Source organism: Pavona decussata, unplaced genomic scaffold (genome assembly GCF_977016875.1).
Source record: "Pavona decussata unplaced genomic scaffold, jaPavDecu1.1 SCAFFOLD_6, whole genome shotgun sequence".
Lineage (NCBI taxonomy): Eukaryota > Metazoa > Cnidaria > Anthozoa > Scleractinia > Agariciidae > Pavona > Pavona decussata.
The window spans coordinates 5,976,850-6,000,000 of record NW_028145430.1 but is presented as its reverse complement, the minus strand read 5'-3'; the positions used below and the strand labels follow the sequence as shown (position 1 = coordinate 6,000,000).

At 39.4% G+C, this 23,151-nt stretch overlaps 2 pseudogenes; both read left to right on the top strand.

The window, feature by feature from the left end:
• Nucleotides 1-23,151, top strand: part of LOC146489411 (uncharacterized) — a 176,940-nt pseudogene that overhangs the window by 125,492 nt on the left and 28,297 nt on the right.
• On the top strand, nt 3,939-8,094 carry LOC146489414 (uncharacterized; annotated as a pseudogene).

Sequence of the window (23,151 nt, the reverse complement as noted above, 5' to 3'; positions counted from 1 at the left end):
TGCTTTTAGCAATACCTTTAGCAGTTTTATTGTTGGTGCCATCATCTTTGGTGTATGAATACATTTTACTACGCAAACCAATGAATTCTGTTATCGGTTTACTAGCCGCTTCATCTTTAAACTTACCAATTACCTTTTTATTACTAGTATCATAAAATGGACTATCTACTGGATAATCACTGTTATCAAATTTATCTTTATCATTCCAAAAATCTTTGTAGGCATCTTCTGTTCGAATTTCATACGTTAGAGAATCAGTGTCTGTAAATAATAATTTCGTTCTATTGCCGTATGTCCCCTTAATATAATTATAATGAAAATCATATATTAGTGTTTTACTTATATCCAAAATACACATCCCAACATATGCTGGCCTGTTTAGGGTTAATGTCTCTTTGATCTTATGAATAGCCACAAGATTCTCATTGAAAATTTTACTGGATACAAAGGTTGGTTTTGATGTTAATCGAACAAGTTTCTTTTCATCTGTAACTAACCTTACATCAACTCTTTTTCTAAGGTTTTCCATGGTTTTTCCAAATACAATATTATTCATCAGTTTGAAAAAATCTTTTTCAAAACCATGTTTTGCATTAGTTCTTTTAAGAGTGTTAAAATCTATGTATTGTTTCAACCATGGAGATTGATCAAATTCAAGTACTCTATGAACCTTGGTTATTTTCAAACCTAGATCAAGATATAAATGCAAATTTCTATAATGTAATACATAGTTCCGTTTTTCAGACAACGTTGGAATTAATTCATGAACTTGACCAATTGAAATATTATACTTTTCTTTTATCAACCTGCAATATTCTGATAACATATTCTCTTTCACGCATACTTGTTCTGGTGCCAGTGGAAAATCATTATGCATATCATGTAGTACGGTTGGATAATCTAAATCAACTTCTAATATTATTTCCTTCTTTGATTCTTTCTCATACTTCCTTATATGTAGCTCTTCAATCTGCTTCTCTGATAACCATTTGAAACCTCCTGTTGGAAGACATTGAGACATAGCCCATCCATATAAATTATTTGCGTCAAGATACATGATATAAGAAGATGGTTCTTTTTCATCATACTCTTTCATGTAGGGATTATTTGCTTTTCCATATCGATTAGCAATGTAACTGGTACCACCTCTTAGACCTTTTTCAATAAGTTGGAACATAGCAATATCAGTCATAAGTTCTAATTTGATACCAGTCATTTTCAACATAGCATCCCAACTCAAACCCGGACTTGTGAAATAATGACATGGTTCTAACTTTGATATTCCAAACACGTTTTCCTAACATTTTCAAAAACATCCGCTAATAAAAGTATATCACTATTCAAATAAAGATCATGATATACTCCCATATTTTCTATTTTAAAGGTTTTCCAAACTTTTTTTGCATGCTCGTATTGCTCATCAGATATATGCTCATCATTTAATTGACTATAAAACTCTTCTTTTGATGGTAATTCAGTCATTTCAAACTTATCAAAACTATCCATGTAATCATATGGGTATACACCTTTCTTTGTCATCAGATTAAAATATTTATCCTTTTTGAAAAATTCTCTTGTAAATTTTAAAGCATCTTTCGGCAGATTATCAACTAGATTAGCAAGTGATTGACTCATAAACTGAAAACTGTCAATAAATACCAAACTATTTCCCAACATAACAGCCATATATTTTTCCATGTTATTTGGAATGGCATTGACATTCATTTGACACTCCTCACCTTTTCCATTAACATATGTATGTTTTTTGACAATTTCACCTATCTGCTGCATTATAAAATGACTATCGTATCCTCTCAAATTATGAAAAACCACAGGTATCTTGTCAGTAAGTTTAAACGACAAATTGCAATCTTGATGTGCTGAACCTCTAAACAATCCTGTAATATGACAATGGTCTCTGACTCTTATATCTTTGTCATTATACGATATACCACAAATATGACACTTATCAGCTTTTTGAAATTCTTCTTCATCAACGTTAGTCATTTTCAATGGCTTGTTGAATTTGTATTTGACAATGTTTTTGCAGTAACGTACTTCTTCTAACATTTTTTTTCAGAAATTTGTAAACAGCATTTTCACCTCTATAATATTGAACATCCTTGGTATACTTATCATCGTAACAACAAACAACTTTATACCCATATCCACAATCTGTATGCTTTTGATAGGCATCTGTAAAAGATTTATCATTATTCCGTTGGCAACCATGTATCTTCTCTGTTAAAGCTTCAAAGTCAGCATATATTACAAATGGAGCAGGTAATTGCTTGTGGTAATGGTTATATTGTAAAATGTTGTTATACATACTTGGCATTTTAATAGCTTGTTCTCCATTTATTGCAATACAGTTCTTTTTGTGGTTATCAAGCACTTCCTTTGTGCTAAAACATTGCAGACAATGCATGCAAAAATGTTTCTTATTTTTATGCAGGGTTTGGTTAAACATAAATCTATTAAAATCTTTGATGTAAACAAAATGTTTATTCTCATTTTCAGATATAAGCAATAATTCCATATGATCTTCAAACTTTTCTTTTGAGATAAAGAGTGGAAATGGTTGCTTATTCTCATAACCGAAAACATTGATATTGATTTTATTTTGTAATTCAATTTTATTAATCTGTTTGATGTCCACTGGAAATACAACTCCATCATAATTCAATTCACTAACATATTTTCGGTCAGATTTTTTAATGCGTTGTGGGTCTTTTTTCATTGGACATATATGTCTCAAATGACACCATCTAAAACATTCATTGTCTTTATTCTGCAGATTGATTAATCCTTTATTTGAAGTTTGTAATTCAATTGGCAGTTTAATATATGATGAACCCTTTGTTGGTTCATATTTAACAATATTCAAATAATGATTGTTGATTGATTTGATGATCCATCCTGAACCCTCTGATATCCATTGAGCGATCTTATTCAAGATTTGTTCTGCAGTTAATTGCAGTGCTTCAGCAATTTCTGTTTGGTTGATTATCGTTTGAGCCTTACTGTTAAAATAAGCCGCTTTGGATATAACTTTATCACCTGTTGTTTTCTCAAATGCTACTTTCAAAGTTTCAATAAACTTCAGACCTTTCATGGATTTTAATATGTTTTTAATGGAGCATCCAAGTTTCTGTCTAGTTTTTTGTAATTGAACTAATGGGTCTTTTTCATCTATTATATTAACCTCATATGATTCAGTAAAACCTTCCAAAGCTTTATTCACTTGCTTTATTTTAGTTCGGGGAGGTGGAACTGGTGTAATAACATTTTCCTCATATTCTTTAACCATTTGCTTGACACTTCTACGTGGTGCTGGAATAGGACGTTCCATGATTTTAGTACGTGGTGCTGAAACTGATTTGTTTCGTTCGATTAATTTCTTATTCACGTCTATTAATTGCTTCACTTGTTTTGCTAATGCAGTGATATTTTCATTTTGCTTTAAAATGATTTGCAATAATTCAGATTAAAATAAATTTTCCATTGAATTATATATATGATTAGATTTTTTTCTGACAATTTCTCCATAATATATATACGCGACTTCTCTTTAAGCCTTTTTGGTTCTTCAAAATTTGCCAATTTTCAGAAAGGCTTCACAGATTCAATACTTTTACTATTTGCAGGCTTGTTTTGACCATATTTTGGCTCGAAAACAGCTCTGAAATACAATCCAAAATATGGCGCAATTTTCAGAAACGCTTCACAGATTGAATACTCCTCCCAATTATGGGGTTGTTGATAAAACAAACGTTAATGATGCAAGAGTGCGGCGGCCATGTTATTATTCAAAAATGGCTCTAGGATTTGGCGCAATTTCGTTGGCGCAATTTTGGGGGTTTGACCTTGGGAAATATTCTTAAACCGGTTTTTACCGGTTTTTTAACCAAAATGCGCTGATCCAGTTTGCTTTACGAATGCAATACTTTGGCTTGAAAACGGCTCTGAAATATGGCGCAATTTTATGGAAATGCGCTGGGACCCTCATATCCTATACTACTAATCTCAAGAAAGCAGTTGCTGCTGAGTTCAGGGAAATTGTGCGGCCAGAATCTCAAAGCGAACTAGTTTATCAGAAATGGGATGAGGATTTTCAAGAATATATATAGACTTGTATGGTGATCCTTTGAGTGACAGAGACAAAGTGCAGGTTCTTCAGAGTCCAAGGCCTACTGTAAATTGGCTTCCAAGCACACCAGTTACCAAAGTGAGTGATTAATTTTTATGATGAAAACACTTGCAAAGTTTTATTATGTTTGGAGAAACCATAAGTTTGTACACTGTAGAAGGGTTTCCTTTTTATTTTTCTGAACAAAGGCTTTCCTGTTTGAATTGTTTTGACCAAGTGCAACAAGATAAATCACTAAAGTAGTTTATTGTATTTGGAAACAGGTTGGCAGCAAGGTCACCCGGGTGTTCAGCAGCCAACACAAGTTCATCATCACATTCAACCCTCTCTGTAGACTCGGAGAGTGAGCTAAGTGACGGAGAGCCTTTGGGTCACTCTGCTAAACGAGCACGTTATTCAATACCATGCGAGGTCCTCCATGTGCCAGAGGGACCTCTCAGCTTCCACGTCATTTTGGTCACAAAGTTGATAAGGCACTGACAGCTGGTGAAGTGGACAACAAAATAAGAAATGCAGTTGTTCGAACAGTGGCCACATGTGTTTGTGCAGTCGTCGTCAAGCCAACTGCCAGTATTTGTGAGTTCTTGGCTAAGAAATTGATTGAACAACATCCTAGCCTAAGGGAAAAAAGAAAAAGACCCCTGTGATTATTTAAAGGCAGCTGGAGTCACAGTGTCAGATAAAGGGAAATCATTTAAGAATTGGGTAAGAACTACTGTAAAAAAATCTAGGTTATGACACTTTAAATACACCTGAAAATGACAAGAGTGTTCTTCACAGTGTTGTCTCTTCTTTTGGTGTTAGGGTGCATGATTAAAAATAAAAGGATTGAATGCCAAGTCAATTTGGGCCAATCCAACTGTAAAGTAAAACTTAATTAACCTGATAAGGTTATTCATAGGGCCACAATTCGGTAACATCTTGTTAAGTACATGAAGCTAATGTAAGACGACTTTTATCACAAGATTGGTTTAGCTAATGTATTCAGACTGGCGTTTAACATTTTTTTTTTTACATCTAGTTCCCTTACACAGGGGTGAACATTCTTCTCCCTGGATCAGGATTTTCTTCCATTACATGATAGAGTGATCTCTGCAGTCAATAAGTATTGTATTTTATTGTTGATGTTAATGCTTGGACTTCTTGTTTCCTTCTACATTACAAGAATTTTTGTACTATTCTCCAAATTTGTAACATAATATTAAAACTTAAATTAACAGATGATACTAAAAAGACAGTTCCAGCGTAAGTTTGACAACATGAAAAATGGCCATTCAGAAAAGGAAGAGAATTCTGAGGACAGTGTGAGCTCAAAAAAAGAAAGCAATGGTAACTATGTATATTTAACACTGTAGTTATATATTATGGCTAACAGTAATGTAAAAAGAAAATGTAACTTGCGTTGTGGATAAGGTACTTCTTGATCACAGTTGTCTATTCTCTAGTGATTGACGTTGTGAGTACAAGATATCACACAACCCATTCGTAGCAATTAGGACTAATTGTGGTGTGAGTTAGAGTTGAAAACAGCTCAGTGGAATACATAACATAAAAGGCAGCTTAACAGAATGGTATTGAAATAGATAGCATTCTTCTTCTTGAGTCAGAAGTTTCTAAAACAAATTTAACGGGCCAGTGAGTTCATATTTTCCTGGTGCCAGCCTATCACTTTTTTTACTTGCAGGGCTTCAAATGGAAGTGGATGATGCAGTTACCCCTGAGCGAAACCTAAGCAAACTCAAAGCAGAGCTTACAAAGGGAAAGTGGAATGCTAAAACTGTCCCGGAGCTCCTAAAAGTGACCTTTTTTTGAGCGTCGATAAACAATGTTAAAGAATGACGCACGAATTAGGATCCGGAAAGCATTACATGACTATCGATACTAAAGTCATCAAATAGAGGTATGTCACTGTCTCTTTTTATCAGAGGGGAAATCTCAAAAAACAAACATTGCAGAGCTCATGTCATTCTTGTACCTCATGTGTGCAATCTCATTATGTTTTTCTCTTTTAATTATTAGCATTCTTGTCTTTTTAGGGTCCCAGAGTGTACATGTTAAGACTCTGACACTTGCTGGTAGACTGTCAAACGGTCAATTAAGTTAAATTTGAAACTGAAAACCGCTCTAACATAGGAAAATTCAGGTCAACTCTGCAGGAACAGAGTCCTTATTGTTGGGTTGTCTGACGTATTTAAAGCTGTTTTTTTTTTTTGGGGGGGGGAGGGGTGGGGAGTGCAAAACGAAGAAAAAGTCCTTAATAAATGATCATGAGGTGTCTGTGCGATATAAGCTTGGTTGTAAGGTCCAGCTTAAGTGAAGTGTCCTTATGAACACCCTTCTATTTTTACAGTTTGAAGCAGAACTGGTGACTTGCCCACAAAGAACATATGACATTGACTTGTCTATTGAAGACATGGTGTCATCCTGGAGAAGGGTTATTGACCCACTTTTAAATATGGCCAAAAAAAATTAAGATTCTCACAACTCTTGAACGTACTTTAATAAAGAAACTATTTAAACTGACCAAGCTAACTGAACATGTGATTATTGACACAACTCAGCTTAGATTACTATAACAGTTCAGTACTGTTATCTCCCATAAATTTTAATGTGACCTAAAGGGCCAGCTGCAGTAAGGTTAACAAATTATCCAAGCAGGCCCTTGTACTCACAGCATACCTTTTTTAACTTAATAATTCATGATTTGGGGTATCTTTGTACATGGGTTTAAATTCTTACATTCCCTAAATATTAAAAATACCCATAAGTATTGTATATGGTACAACAGTAAAATATATTTTCGTGATTCTTTCAGATCCTTTTGATAAGGAAATTGTGGCCTTAAAGTGCCTTCCAAAACTGTTCAAGTTACAGAAAATAGCCACTGAAGATGTAGAGAAACATTTCATTGTGTTTGTTGAAGTAAGTGCCCTTCCTTTCTACGTTAATTGTTTTAAGTTGTTGTAGTTCTTGTGTAACTGCAATTGTTAATGGCTATAATATATTATATGCATGACATTTCACAGATTGTTAACTTCATCTTCCTGCTTTTGGACCCCATTGTAACAAGGGGGTGGGAGAGGGGCTCAAGTTTGAAAGTGATCAAAAGGATATTTGGTTGAGTCACAGATTGCGTACTTTGTTTCTGTTCTTCTCTTTGCCCTATTTCTTGTGGGGGTGGTTGATCATTTTTTTTAACTAACTTGCACAAACTATATACGGTAAGTGAAAGATAACCGGTAAGAGAAACATAGCAGTCAGATCACACTAAGTGACTCTTTATCATGATCATCACTACTGCTTGTATACACAATGTATTTAAGCCATCTTTCCATCTCAACATCAATCTTTTATTTCATGTTCACTTTTACAGGATGAATCTTTTGAGGCATCAAAAGAAAAGGCACCATCTGCATCACCATTTCTTATGGTTTCTCCTGGAGAGTCCGGGCAGGTGCTTCTTATGTGCAATAACAAGGACGAGTTCTTGGAAGTGTTAGATAAAGATACATTAGCCAGGGCTGTGATTTGTTTAGTAGGCTTGTATTACGTATTTTATCTAGATTATCCTGTTCCTACAAAGGGAGTTTTTCTCTTTTTGCAGGAGCACATTTTTCAACATTTTCTTTCGAAAATGCCTCTTAGGTACTCTGCTCGCCTGGCAGAGTTACAGCTTCCTTCTGTATAGCTGGCTATATAATGTGTACATGCAGAGGCTCAGGAAAAGGCAACACTTTTTTGTCACTCTTTCTGTTGGTTAGGCCAGGAAAACTGGTGTAAGCTTCAGGACTTCTCGCGTCCTTGAATGGTGGAATCTGAGCTTCTTGTAATGTAATTTGAACAGACACTCCACTTGAAATACGTATATTTGCTTATTACAATAGTCAAACAAAAGAAAAAAAAACAGGTGTTTCTATTCCAGGCTTGGTGTACTTAGCTGGGGGAAAAAGCACTAAAGTAATATTGAAATTTTGTAAAACAGACTTAAATCACTGAGGACAGTGTTGCTCAACAAAGGCTTAAAAGTAAGTGAGCAATAATTGTCTCTTAGAGTGAAAGGGTTAAAACATGTCTTTAAATTAATAGTTTTGGTTGCTAAGTTGCTGTAATAATGTATGTGGACTCTTGAAATTATGTTGTTGTTGTTGCACTGAGTAATGTTCTATTTTTGGAGCTGTTTAAGTTAGTACTTTAACCATACTTGGTCACGTAAACTGACTATGCAAGGTTCTTTAGGGGTGAAAGGATTGAAATGTGTGTTCAAAACTGTTGGGTTTCTAAATAATGTAATAAAAGATCTGCGGACTCTAAAATTGTTTAACTTTTGCACTTAAGCTAAAAGGAATGTTCTAGTTTTTGGTGTGTGTAACAGTAATATTGTTCCTTAATTATAGACATTACTGTTTGAGGAATGTTCTCTTTGTATTGTTTGAGTAAATGATTGCCCTTAAACTCCTTTCTTTTAAATTGGATGACATAGTTCAGAGAAAAACAACACTTCCTTATCATTTCTGATCATTGCTTCCTTCATTTCCTTGTAAAGTAATTTGTTGTTATATGTTGGAAGCACATATGAAAGCAAGATAGCAAACAAGCAACTTTAACTCAAGGGCATTAAACTTCCTTTAAGCAAGTTTACTCCCTAGAATGAGTATATCAGAATGTCTAGTTTAAGGGATTGGATTTCCTTAAAAAGTTGATAAACAAGCTCTTAAACGAAGATTGTGACTCCTTAAACAAGCATATCAGAATGACTTGTTTTAAGGAAAATGGCTTCTTAAAAGTTGAAGAGTTGGCTCTAGTTTTATGGGCGGTAGTTCTTTAAGAATGTAGAAATAATTTCTTGATTGAAGGGTGTATTCCCTTAAAATAGGATATGAGATTTTTTTGTTTTAAGGACAATGGCTCCTTAAAAGTTGAAGAACAAACCCTTGATTTAAGAGTGCATTTCCTTAATGTAAGGATTTCGGTATACCTTGTTTTAAGGAATGTTGATTCTTAATTCAAGATAGTGTTTCCTTAAAATGAGGATGTCTCGTGTACCCTGTTTTAAGGAAGGTGGTCCTTACCTATCTGACGCAAATTTAAGTAGTGTTTTCCCTTAAATTAAGTAATGTATCCTCGATGTGAGCATATTGTATTGAAACTAAGATGCTCGGTAATACAACGAAGGGGATGAAGATCTGTCTCCATATCTGATCCAAATAACCAAAACAATGTATTGCAGCACTGGTAAACACCAATAGTTGTACAATTCGAAACATATTAAGCTTGATAAAAGAAATAAGACCAGTGATACAAATATCAACAAAAAAAATTTATTCGCATTTTTTGTACATAAATGATATCACCTGATATTTTTGTTACAGCTTCTTCAATCTCCTGGCAACATTAGCACCATCTTTCTTGCTGATTTCCCAGTTTTCGCAACGTCCACAATTACACCAGAGAGGGTTTCCTTGTCTTATTTCGTCCGGATTTTCCATGAAATCTTTGTCGGAATCCGAGTGGTCTCGCATGGGTTCAAAAGAATATGGTTCAATCTCAGCCACTGCCATCAAAATCTCGCTTTCATTCGCTAAAATACACGGTCCTTTCAACTGTATTCGCGAAAATATTCTGGAATACAAACGACATGAAATTCTCTCGGCACAAAGCCCTGACAAAACGTTTGCAATATTTGAGTGCAACAACAACACATGAGCGCAGTGACGTCATAATGCGACAACACGCATTCCTTTTTTGGAAGTAACCGGAAGAGAATCTGTACAAAATGGCGGACGTTCAAATCTGAGGAATTCCCTTCGTTTTATGCTATTTTCGCATCGAAATTCTCAGTTTTTTTGATTGTTTACCTTTTATTATAGTGGTATCTATAATACCCGGCCATTATCTGTGGATACAAAAAAATCCGACTAGTAGCCTTCAGTTGTTCTTTAAAGCTGTTGTCACCGGTACGATGTATGCTTCTTTGGGGAGTGTTGATTTAAGGCCAAGTTTAAGTGTTCTACAGGCAGATGACAGCGGTTCTCTTGTGATATATTTTAGGCTTATTACATTAAAATCCACTGAAAGTATTACTGCTGCAGACTCTTTGGTAAGAGAACGTTTTTCTTCTTCACCTGTGATAACTGTAAACTCATGCCAGTGGTTGCTTACTTTGCTTTGTAGATCTTGCGGTCTAGGTCCTACATAGTTTTCAACGCATTTCTGGCTGGCTAAACAGTCTTGCCACTGCGAATGCTTCCTCTGTCAGAGGAAGTCAATACTTCTGTGCATGTGTCAAATACCTCCATGTTTTGCTGTGGCGCCATGTTCTCTTTGATTAACCGTTGGAATTCCAATTGAGTACCAATTTCTTTCAGGCCACAGGCTATAGTCCATGGGCCAGAAAGTGAAACCCTCCCCCCATCTCGGGATTTTTGCAGACATGTATCATTTTAAACCTCCACCCAAGGGTATTCCAAAAATCGACGTTTGCACTCGCTCGATTGGTGGGTGTGGCCGTACGGCGTCATTCTTTATTTTAATCAAAGTGCCACAGGTTACCCAACCCGAAATTTTACAAACAATATTCTTAAAAGCTATTATCCATGGAATTAACATACAAAACTATGCATACTTACTCTTCTCCATCAACTCTGTTAGATGATACCTCAACTTTCACTTTTAAGCTTCAAAGTTGACTACTGCGCATGTCACAAAGTTCATTCAGCTTATACCTATACTGTAGAAGATTATGTATACGATCGCGTCGCACAGAAACTTTGCATAATCACTCAAATTTATTAGATGTGGGAATTTCATAAACAACGCGGCATTATTAAGCACCGCAACTGCTTTCCACGATAGTTTGTCGCTATTGGTGTCTTAAATATGCACCCAAGATGATTACTACGCTTTTTAGGGAATGCCAATAAATTTAAACAAAACTACAGTTGTTCAAAGTTTTCGAGGGATTTGGGGGAGATCTGGCACAAAAAACACCTCGCCCGGGCAGGGATTTTGTTAAGTACTTGATTAGGAGGGGCCAAATATGGTTGATTTGCTCTAAACGTTTTATATACAATGTAAAAATAACCAGGATGAAGCATAAAATAGGCAAGTAATGGTTCCTGTGTCCCTGCTCTAACAAAAACCCTCCTCAAGTACTTTTCATGCGGCTTTCCAAGATGCATTGTCCAGTTCTCGGCCATCCAATAATCCTTTCACCCTCGGATTTCTAATCAGCCATTTTGGAAAAGCGGACAGGTAAGTTTTTGTTCTCCAACGCTGCTTTCCCTCATTTGTTAAGAAATTTTATGATTGATTAAATATATTACATCTATATAACAATTAGATATTACAGCAAATAATCTCACTTCAGTCGATAAATCAGTCCTTTTCAACGTCTTGAAATGCATATGATTTTTTTTTGGAAAGTGTGTTTCTCGAGATCATTTGAATGGCAGAAAAAAACTATCAAGTACACACAACCGACATGACGTATGAGGTTTCTAACAAACTTCAAGGCGTTATTTCCATCATATAATTGTTTATTACTAAACAGAACAATCTAATACTTCATCTTCCAAACCTCCAGAAGATGTGTGGCTTGTTCTTCAGCTTCGATCATCCCAACTATGCAAGGTACTCCACACTCTACCTGGTAATTATGTTAAACCTGGAAAATTCACATCCCGGAGCGGAGGAATTGTTGAAACGCAATGGCTTCAGTGTCAACAGATCGGATGTACCATCATCCAGGAATATTGTTGACATCACCATCGAGCAAACGATCAACCGCCATGCCAAATCTCACGGTGGCATTGTTGGTTTTAGCAGGAATCATTTGGCGTACTACAGATGGTGTCGTACACCGCACACAAGAGCGAGCTATCTGCAAGCGACCAAAGAGATTCCAAGTATGGACAGCCAGGAGGCTACATCGCACAAGGAGGTGAGAGGATCGCAAATTGTGAAGAGCGAGCAAGACACATGCAGTGTTTTACAGGTCGAAGACAAAGATGCGCTATACTGTCTTTCATTCGGCGCTCCTGTGCCCCAAGATGTCGAAAGTGACATACTGATGGCTGATGACATCGGAAAGAAGGCCCATCGGGTGTTTGTCCAGAAAAGACTAGTAGAGAAGAAGACCACCTTTCACTCTCCAGTAAAGAAAGAGAATCTCAAAACGTTTGCTACACGGGAAGTAAAATCATCAATGGTCTGCGGAAAGGAAAGAAGAAACATAGAAATAACAGCAGAGAGAAACGTCTTTGGGCAACTGGTGATACTGGCGCTAGAGCATCAAGTTACCTTGGAAAACGTGCTGAGTTATCAGTTGGGCCAGGTCCCTTGGGCACTGGCTACTGCAGATGGTGCTCTGATAAAGACTGACAAGTCGAAGTTGATGCATTCCCTAGAAGAGAAATTGCACTTGGTACGGAGACCCACCACGGCATTTGATTGCTACATCATAGACGGGAATGCGGTTCAGCAGGCAATGATTTCTCTTCAAAGCACATTTGGAGAGCTAGCTGAAAGTGTTTTTGATCAGCTCCACACGGGCACAGCATGTTGACTTTGTGACGGACTCCTATCATCCCTGTTCAATTAAAGGAGTAGAACGATCTTGAAGTGGTTCTGCTAAGGCACACCTACTGAAAGGACCGTCTACCAAAGTGCCTCGCGACTGGAAGAGGTTTTTGTGCAATGAAGTAAACAAGCGACGTCTCTTGAATATCCATGCTTTTGCAAGAGATCTCGGAGTTGATGTCTTGCCCTCACAGCCCTGCACGCATTTACTGGTTGCGATACTACCAGCGTGTTCGTACGAAATGGGAAAGTGACACCCCTGAAACTCCTTAAAAAGGAAACCGAGTTTCTTCTCACATTCCATGCTTTGGAAACATCTGTTGATGTAGAAAACAGTGTTTTTGAAGATCTGGAGAAGTTTACGTGCCTAATGTATGGCAGCAAGTCGGCTGACATCAGCTACCTAAGACATGATAAGTTTATTGAGAGGTTCAGTACGAAGCCAGGAATGGTGCTGACAAGCTACGATGGAGTGGATATAAGTCTTCTTCCTCCTAGTCACGAGAGCCTACGACTGCATATCCAAAGAGCTAACTATCAAACTCTTAAATGGAAGAAAAGCAGACGACCCAACACCAAGTATTCCCCTGACTGGACCTGATGGGCATGGCTGGACCATTGACAATAACAGACATCTTGAAATCTTCTGGACTGCCAGCAATCTGATGCCTCAAGAACTGGCAGATATAATAGCCAGCCCCTTGGTCACGCCCGAAGATGAACATGACAGCAGTCTCGATAACGACAGCATGTCTGATGCTGTATTTAAAAGCGCGGATCTGTTCTTAAATTTACCATGGAGAAACTGGGTGACGAACATTAATCACTTTTACTACTTGTAGCACAATGGTCTGCTAACGATGGTGACGCGTAACCTGTCGACCCCATCACCTGATGAAGACTAGCAGTAAGAAGTCAATACGTTGCGGACCACAGCCAGTGACTACATCGTGAGACAAGCAACTCATACTGATTATTTCCAGTGAATCTGAAGAGGTTGCAATCTACTAAATCTAGTAAAGGTGCATAACTGCTCTGTTTTATTTACAGCAAGGAAACATGAGTAATTCTTATGCTCACTTCACATATACCCCTTGCACAGGCTGAATGAACTTTGTGACATACGCAGTAGTCAACTTTGAAGCTTAAAAGTGAAAGTTGAGGTATCATCTAACAGAGTGGATGGAGAAGAGTAAGTATGCGTAGTTTTGTGTGCTAATTCCATGGATAATAGCTTTTAAGAAGATTGCTCGTAAAATTTCGGGTTGGGTAACCTGTGGCACTTTGATTAAAATAAAGAATGGCGCCGTACGGCCACACCCACCAATCGATCGAGTGCAAACATCGATTTTTGGAATACCCTTGGGTAGAGGTTTAAAATGATACATTTCTGCAAAAATCCCGAGATGGGGGGAGGGTTTCACTTTCTGGCCCATGGACTACTATTAGTTGCTCTACCAATGCATTAGATACCATGAATTTCAGTACAGAACCTTTAATTTATTGTTCTGTGAAGAAAAACAGTTCAACGATAAACCTTATATTATTATTTTTATCAGCAATTTTGACCCCCACCCTTCAATGCAAGATATTGGATATATCCAATGAATAGGTTGAAGTTTTTAGCTGCAAGCCAACCCAAATTTGGAAAGGAAAGGAAATATTTTATTCCTTATGTTTCAAAATGAACTAAAACCGTACGCTTTTTATTTATGTTTTAATCTTACATGCATGCAATATAGCTTTTTGGGCACGGAAAGTTTTGGGAAATGCCTTTGGCTCACCTTTGAATTTTGAAGCAACTTCTGAAAAATGTTCGGAAATAAAATAAAATACTTCATCTTTAGTCTAAGTTTCTACTCTTTCGTTTCCTTTACCATTCTTGTCCTCCATATTCTGGAAATTTCCCACCACAAAATTGCTCGAAACAAAACCGCCAGTCTGCCTAAGGTTTTTGTAGGCAGGAAATGAGTTGTGACGTTCCAAATGATGTTCCGAACATGTGCATCTCCGGTAACAGACAAGGCTCGCGGGGCTTTCTGGGCATCATATCGTCAGCGCTGACCAAAAAGCTTGAGAACTCAGGGTACCTAATTATGCCGACTTCTTCTCTGTTAGTATAGGTAATCACATGATTCCGAGTGCAACTTGGAATAAATACTCACAAGTAAAATTTTAAAAGGCTTACAAAATTGCACGACCGCAGTACGAGTGCAATTTGTGGTCTTTTAAAATTTTACAAGTGCTTATTTATTCCAAATTGCACGAGAGAAATCATGTGATTACTTGTTGATAATATACTTACAAAAATTTCAAATGAGCTTTTGTTTATTCCTTGTCCGTCAGCTAATGCTCCGCTTACATGTCTTTGATTGGTTTAAAAAATGACAAGCTTGATTGACATACATGTTCATACGTAAGGAAAACATGCTAAAAATACCATCACTCTAAAAAAAGCAAGTTTTCAAATCACAAAGCATAATTTTGAGTCAATGTTAAAAGAAGTGTGAGGTCAATAACTCTCTTTGGCATATTTTCGGCTGACTGGATTTCAGGAGCCGGGGCTTTGCAGACAGTCCAGACTGGCGTGTTTTAGTCTGGTTCTCAATGAATTCAACGTTTGCTTTTGTCCAAGCCAACATGGAAATCTTTAACATGATGCTCTATGCCAAAGCAATGAGTCAGGAGGTACCAAACAGTCTGTACCAGGACTTGTGCTTCAAAGCGTTTCTCTTTTCCACAGCTCATTTACTTCAGAGTTTGTCAGACTTTAAAGACTTGCTCGGCCACTTAACTTTAAGCTAACCTCGTTGTCACAGTAGTCGAGCTTTACCTTCAAGAACTTGCTTCGAGCTTTTTTACTCTCGGTTTCTAATTGTGGAGTATTTGTAACTTACCTTCTTAGGTAACGTGCAATTGCAGTACAGAGACCGCCATGCTCTTATAGTCTTTCCCGTCTTCTTTACGCACTGTTGCGTGGAAATCCTCGAGAATTTTTTTGACTGCCTCCATCATAGTTTTCAATATTTTTGTCGTAGCCCTTTTGTGCTGTCCAAGACCTCCAAACTTTTAGCCTATTGTTTATGCTTTGTTGAGTTTCTTTGCGTTTTCCTTTAAACTTCTAATTAAAATGCTGTTACTCTCTTTAAACCTAAAAATACTAAAATTGCAGTCAGGGGTAGACATCAGAACTAAAAATTTGTTTGGCACTGACTATTCTTAACATTAGAAACAACGTTGTTTCTAACGTTAACAATAGTCAGTGCCAAACAAATTTTTAGTTCTGATCTCTTCAAACCTGTTCGCCATTTTTTTCCGAGGCAAATTTGCGTACCTGTCAATCATTTTAATTTCACCTTTGTTGCACTAATTTCAACTTTCTGCACTCAATTTCACATTTCTGCACTACATTGAATACATGACCGCTGTCCACCAATCAGATTGCAAAAATGTTTGTAGGTATATTATTATATGCAGGGTTCGCACGCGCCTTGAAAGTCCTGGAATTTGAAAACAAAAATTCAAGGCCTTAAAAGTCCTTAAAAATTGCAGTCAGTACTGGAAAGTCCTTGAACTATGTAGGTAATTTCATGCGACCTATACTCTCGAGTACCTGATATGAAAATATATTCTACTGGTAGAACAGTAGCAACACATAATGGTAAAAACCAAATAAAAATGATCATTACACCACTCCAAACGTCCATCAAGCACCCTGCGCACAACTATTGATTATTCCTGTTCTTGGCTATAATCACTGCTCTCATTGGTTCAATATCTGCAATGCTAAGGCCTAATGAAATGTTTTGTACTATTCCCTCTTTCTGGGAAAAGCATGTGCTTCGCCTTCGAGTGCTTCGTTGTTTGGGTGGGTGTCCCTGGTCGGATTGTTTCACGGTAATAGATTTAAAGCAATGGGCAAGTGTGTTTTAAGTGATTTATGGCCTCAGAAACCGCTGCATAAAGAGTGGCTACGAAAAATCAAGGGTGACAAGCAGAAGGCACGATGCATCGTGTGCATGAAGGATGCTGACGTTTCAAGCATGGGAGAGTTTGCGCTCACAAGTCACTTGAAAGGAAAAAAACATCAAACACTGACATCACAGAAAAGGTCATTAGCAAGCGTTTCCGTTTTTTTTGGCATTTCTTCTCAGCAACCTGCAACTACAAGTGATGATGCCACAGTAGTTTCGAAATCTGCTATATCTGAAAGTAGCGAAGACATTCCCAACTATGAGCAGCTGATTTGGTATTATATTGGCTTGATTTTACACTGCATGGAGTCCTTGAAAAACGGAAAATGTGTCCTTGAAAGTCCTTCAAAAGTCCTTGAATTTTAATTTCAGAAAAGGGTACGAACCCTGTATATGGGAGAGTGTCTTCAAGCTTTTTGTAAAATAATGCTTTGTTTATTGGCGCTAATATTGATCGGTCCCAATAAAATTTCTCGGGTTTTTGAAACTCTACACTGCCATGAGGATTTGATAAAATCACCTGTCACAACATTTGTACGCTTCCTATCTTTGGAAGCACCACCATTCTATGCACAGCATTTTGTTAAAAGGTAAGGACTGTAAGGGGTTTGGAGAAGGAATTAGTGTAGTGTACCATTTTTGAGTGTCTTGTATAGGAAAGGAAGCTACCTTATTTATCATATGATTTTTCAAATAAAATGGACAATGATAGCCATAAAGCAAAAACGCCTCGGAAAGATAAATTTAGAATTTGGACACTGTCACGTTAGGATGTTATGCGTGACGCGTGACACGCATGCTCATTAGAACGTTATACATTGAACTTTGGAATAGCTCACTCGCTTGTCGCTTTTTGATTCGAGTCTTATGACATGGTGTCAGAAGTGGGATAAAACATGGATAGTTTTCACAACCCTAGCGCTTTGAGTTTCGATGGAAACACATCAGAAAATTGGCGGAGATTTAAACAACAGTTTGATATCTACATAACTGCTTCGGGAAGCGAAAAGAAAGGCGATGAGGTCAAGATTGCTATATTGTTAAACTTTGCAGGAGAAGACGCCATTGAGGTCTTCAACACATTTCAGTTTGCCGAAGGCGACAAGAACAAGCTGGACAAAGTCCTTGAGAAATTTTAACAGTACTGTAACCCCAGAAAGAACGTAGTGTTTGAGACACATCAGGTTAGGCAGATAACACAGAAAGATTTCGAAACCGTAGATCAGTTCGTGACACGTTTGAAAAACAAGGTGAAATCTTGCGAGTACCTGCCGCCGGTTGATGACATGCTGCGAGACAAGTTCGTGTTTAGTATACGAGATCTACAAGTTAAGGAACAATTACTGAGGGAGGAGAAGCTTACACTGGAAAAAGCAATTTCTATGGCAAGATTGTCCGAGGCTTCCAAAGAACAGATAAAAGCGATGGGCCCAAAGGAGCAAAACATTGAAAATCCGACCGTGAATGAAATTCGAGCAGGCGGCAGTGACAGGCAGAAGAAAAATCCTTCGCGTCTACCGAGACCAGGTTTGGGCTCACAAAAAGTAAAGTGCACGTTTTGTGGTTCTTCTCACTCGTTGGGATGTTGCCCTGCTTTCGGCAAAATATGTGATTGCTGCAAGAAGAAGGATCATTTTGCGAATGTTTGCCGAAAGAGACTGCGGGATTTTGGCGGGAAAACAGTGCACGCAGTCGCTGAATCGGAGGGCAGTGATAACAAAGCCGATTTACTGACCTTCGCAGTGGAGTCCAATGATGAATGCCCTTCTCAAGATGAGTGGCACGTCTCACTCAAAATCGCTGATACAAATGTGACTTTCAAAATAGATTTGTGGGGCTGATTGTAATGTCATTTCCAAGTCGCTGCTCGATCGACTTCCAGTGGATCCCAAACAGTCCCGCCATTGCAAAGCCAAGCTGAAAGTGTATGACGGACGTCGAATCACACCCAGCAGCAAGGTTAGCCTAAATTGCGAGTACAGAGGAAAATTCACAGTGAGGGACTTCATACTTGTTGAGCAAGATCTACCATCCATTCTTGGACTGAAGTCCTGTCTTGATTTAGGCCTGATAAAGAGAATTTACCGCCTTGAAGAAGAGAACCTAGAATCCGAGTATGCAGACGTGTTTGAGGGCCTGGGTGAGATTACAGGCGTCCAGCACAAAATTCAAATTGATCCCAATGCCACCCCTGTTGTGCACCCTCCCCGTCGGGTTCCTGTGGCCCTTCGCGAGCCTCTTAAAGAGGAGCTTCGGAGAATGGAGAAGCTGGGAGTCATTAAGAAATGTACAGAGCCCACCGCCTGGGTACACAGTCTTGTGGTTGCCAAGAAGAAGAATAACAAGCTCAGAGTGTGCATGGATCCTAGCGACCTCAATCATGCCGTTAGGCGGGAACACTTTCCCATGCAGACCGTGGAAGATGTGATTAGCAGGATGCCCAGTACAAAAGTGTTCAGTGTCCTTGATGCTAACCATGGCTTTTGGCAGGTTAAACTAGCCAAGGACAGTAGCAAGCTAGCTACCTTTAACACCCCAATTGGCCGGTATAGTTACACAAGTTTGCCCTTTGGGATAGCATCGGCCCCAGAGGTGTTCCAGAATGTTATGTCCCATTTGTTTCAGGACATTGACGGTGTTGAGGTAATTGTGGATGATCTTGTTGTGTGGGGGGAAGATGTGGAGCAGCATGATGAGAGGTTTAGACAGGTGTTGGACCGCTGTCATGAGCGTAACCTCAACCTTCACAGGGAGACATGCCATTTTCGAGTATCCGAAGTTCATTATGTGGGCCACGTGTTGAGTGCAGATGGTGTCAAACCAGACCCTAAGAAAGTTGAAGCAATCTTTGCTATGCCAACCCCACCCAATCGAGAAGGCTTACAGAGGTTCCTGGGTGTGGTCACCTATTTATCTAAGTTCATCCCAAACATGTCCCAGAAGAGCGCTCCATTCCGCCAGCTACTCCAGAAAGATGTTGAATGGTCCAAGGGACAAGTAGAAGATGATGCATTTACAAGCCTGAAAACTGCAATCTCGTCAGCTCCAGTCTCAAGTTCTTTGACCCGAAAGAACCAGTGACCCTGTCTGTGGATGCAAGCTCAAAAGGTGTTGGTGCAGTCCTTCTGGAAAATGACCACCCAGTTGCTTACGCATCCAAAGCCCTGACTCCAAGCCAGGAAAATTATGCGCAGATGGAAAAAGAAATGCTGGCCATTGTCTTTGGCTGTGAACGCTTTCATGATTATTTGTATGGGCAACGAGAGATTACTGTTGAAAGTGATCACAAACCGTTGGAAGCAATCCTGAAGAAGCCCATTCATCAAGCACCCCTCTGTCTTCAAAGGATGATTCTCCGGATCAAGCCTTATGCAGTTAATGTTAAGTACCTACCTGGCAGCCAACTGATTTTAGCTGATACGCTCTCCAGAGCATACTTACCCAGCAAAGCTACAGACCAACCTGATGAGTTTGAAATTCATGTCCTGGACTCTGGACAGATGTCTGAGATGATGTTTTACAAGTTGAGGAACGAGACTAAGAGTGACCCTGAACTTCAACAGTTGCAGAAAGTTGTCATGAGTGGCTGGCTGCAGACCAAGGTAGAGACACCAGTTGAGACAAGACCTTACTGGAACTACAGAGATGAAATAAGCTGCTATAAGGGTTTAATGTTCAAGGGTGATCGCATAATTGTTCCCTACAGCCTGCGACCCGAAATCCTACAACGCATACACGTCGCTCACTTGGGAATAGAGAAGTGCAAAGCGCGAGCCAGAGGAGCAGTGTTTTGGCCAGGTATCAATAGTGCAATTGACGAGTTGGTATCCAAGTGCAGTACCTGTCAGCAACACCAGCGAAGCAACCAGAGAGAGCCTTTGATTCCTCAAGAGGTCCCTGAGAGACCCTGGGCGACAGTTGCAGCAGGCATTTTCTACTGTAACGGGAGAGACTACCTGCTTGTAGTTGACTATTTCTCAAAGTATCCTGAAGTAGCTCGCCTTTCCAGTAAGAATAGTGAAGCAGTTATCCTGGCAATGAAAGATATGTTTGTGCGTCATGGAATCCCTGAGAAGCTAATCGCAGACATTATGCCTTTCAACAGTGCAAATTTTAAGGACTTTGCCAGCAAGTGGGAGATAGAAGTGGTAACCTCAAGTCCACACTACCCAAAGTCTAATGGTCTTGTGGAAAGAAACGTGCAGACTGTTAAGCCGTTACTAAGGAAAGCTGATGAGTCCAAACAGGATGCATTCCTCGTAATTCCCCTATCAGCGGAATGGATGAATCCCCAGCAGAACTACTTATGAGTAGAAAGCTTAGAACACGACTGCCAACTTCCAAGAGCCTCCTTGAACCGCAGCCTAGGTCCACTTCTCAGATTCGCCACAATCTGTTGACACCGCAACAACATCAGAAAGCTTTCTATGACCGTGGCACTCGGCCACTTTCCAAACTACACGAAGGCGAACCTGTGCGAACGAAGCGGGGACGGGATTGGACACCTGCGGTGGTCGTCCAACAACACCAGACTCCTCATTCGTACATTGTGGTGACCCCAGATGGAACGCAGATGCGTCAAAACCGCTTCCATCTTCAGCCGACCAAGGAAGAGGCATCGCCAGCCCCAAGCCCAGCATGATGAGTCAAATCCTTGTATGCAACCAAACACTGATGCTGGTATTGAAACGCCAGAGATGGAATCACAGCCTGATATCCCGCAAACGAATCAACCCGTCAGAAGATGTTATTTATGTCGATACATTGACCAATTGTAGTCTAGGCACATATTTGTTAATCCGATGGTGGTTTGTCATGTGACATAACAGCCAATCATGTGGGAGAGCCCAATTTGTCCGCTAGTATAAAGGACTGGTCGCATTGGCAAGAATTCCCTCTTGCTTTCACCATCACAGTGAGTATATCTCCTGGCGAAATCAATTTTTCAGGCAAGTTGTAGCAGTTATTTTTGGTTAGTATTAGCATGGCTCATCCTAAGATTTTAATACTGGGGCATTCATTCATTAGGCGTTTAGAATACTTTGTTGCCGCAAACCCCAACCTTAACCATCAATTCTTGTTAGCTGCCCTTGCTAAATTCAAATGGCATGGTGTTGGGGGTAGAACTGTGGCCAAAACGATGCAATACGACCTCCCCGTGGTCGCTTCATTCGCGCCAGACATAGTTATCTTACAGCTGGGAACCAACGATCTTTCCCGGCTTGATCCTTTAGTGGTGGGTTCTGCTATTGAGGAGTTAGTAACCATTTTGCACGACACGTACAATGTTAAGCTTCTTTGTGTATGCCAAACCCTCCTGGGATCCAATCCTGTATTTAACGCGCATGTCTGCGCGCTTAACAGATATGTTAAAACGTTCCTGGAGGCACTCCCTTATTCCTTTTTCTGGGGTCATCGGGGTTTTTGGAATTCTTCCCAGAGATTTCTCGCTCGTGATGGTGTGCACCTAAATAGACAAGGGCAATATAAGTTTTTTCGGAGTCTCAGAGGGGCCGTTTTGAGGTCATTGCGTTATTGTTCACGTGCCGACCACTAGGCCGGACTATTTGTTTGTAGCTAATCCAAGCCCTTGATTTCCTTTGAATATTTGTACAGTGTAGATTTTAAACCAAGCCGTGTTTTTGTTGCCTCGTGATTCAGCTAATTTTTGCAGGCAGGAATTTGCCGCATACATATGAATAACTTGCTGCTCACGTTGGCTTTATCTGATTGTGGTTGGCTAATCATTTTAGCCACCTGTGTGCACAGTGCATTAGTGTGCCTTTGTTTTATACCGGCTTTGGTTATTCTCGTTGCTTGCAGTATACCGCATGAGTGTACAATCCTTTTTGATCGCCTATTTCGGTAGGTGTGTCCAATGCACTGGTATTTCTGTCAAGCTTATCGATTTATTGGTGAAAATGGGCTTTATTAATCTCCCAGGACAAAACGTCGTCGTATCAGTCGGCAAACAGCTTTTTCCTGTTTGCACATACGGCAAAACTTAGCGGTTACTTTAATTAATTCGGCCCCTCTGAGGTTGTAATTTTCCCGCTTTCGCTTCCGTCGTATGTGGGTTAGGGCTGTCCGCTAACATCCATTATTGTTTAGTTTATTTCTTCTCGCTGCATCATGTCACCTAAGAAGCGTTCTGCTGGCCCTGCAAGACGTGCTAAGCGTCTTCGCCCATTACCTGCATCTGATCTGCAAGTGGCCGAGCCAGCTACCATGCTACAAGTTCAACCTCCTCCAGCCCAGCCTCCGCAAGGCTCGGGGATGGTCCAGTTGAATCTTCAAGCGCTCACCTCCACGATTACCGCTGCTGTTTCTGCAGCCGTTAAAGATGCCTTGGCCATGCAGCCCCTAGCGAATGTCTCTGACAGCCACCCCACAGCAGACCGTCAAGTTGCTCATGTGGTGGACGAGGAGGTAACCAACCTTACAGAACTC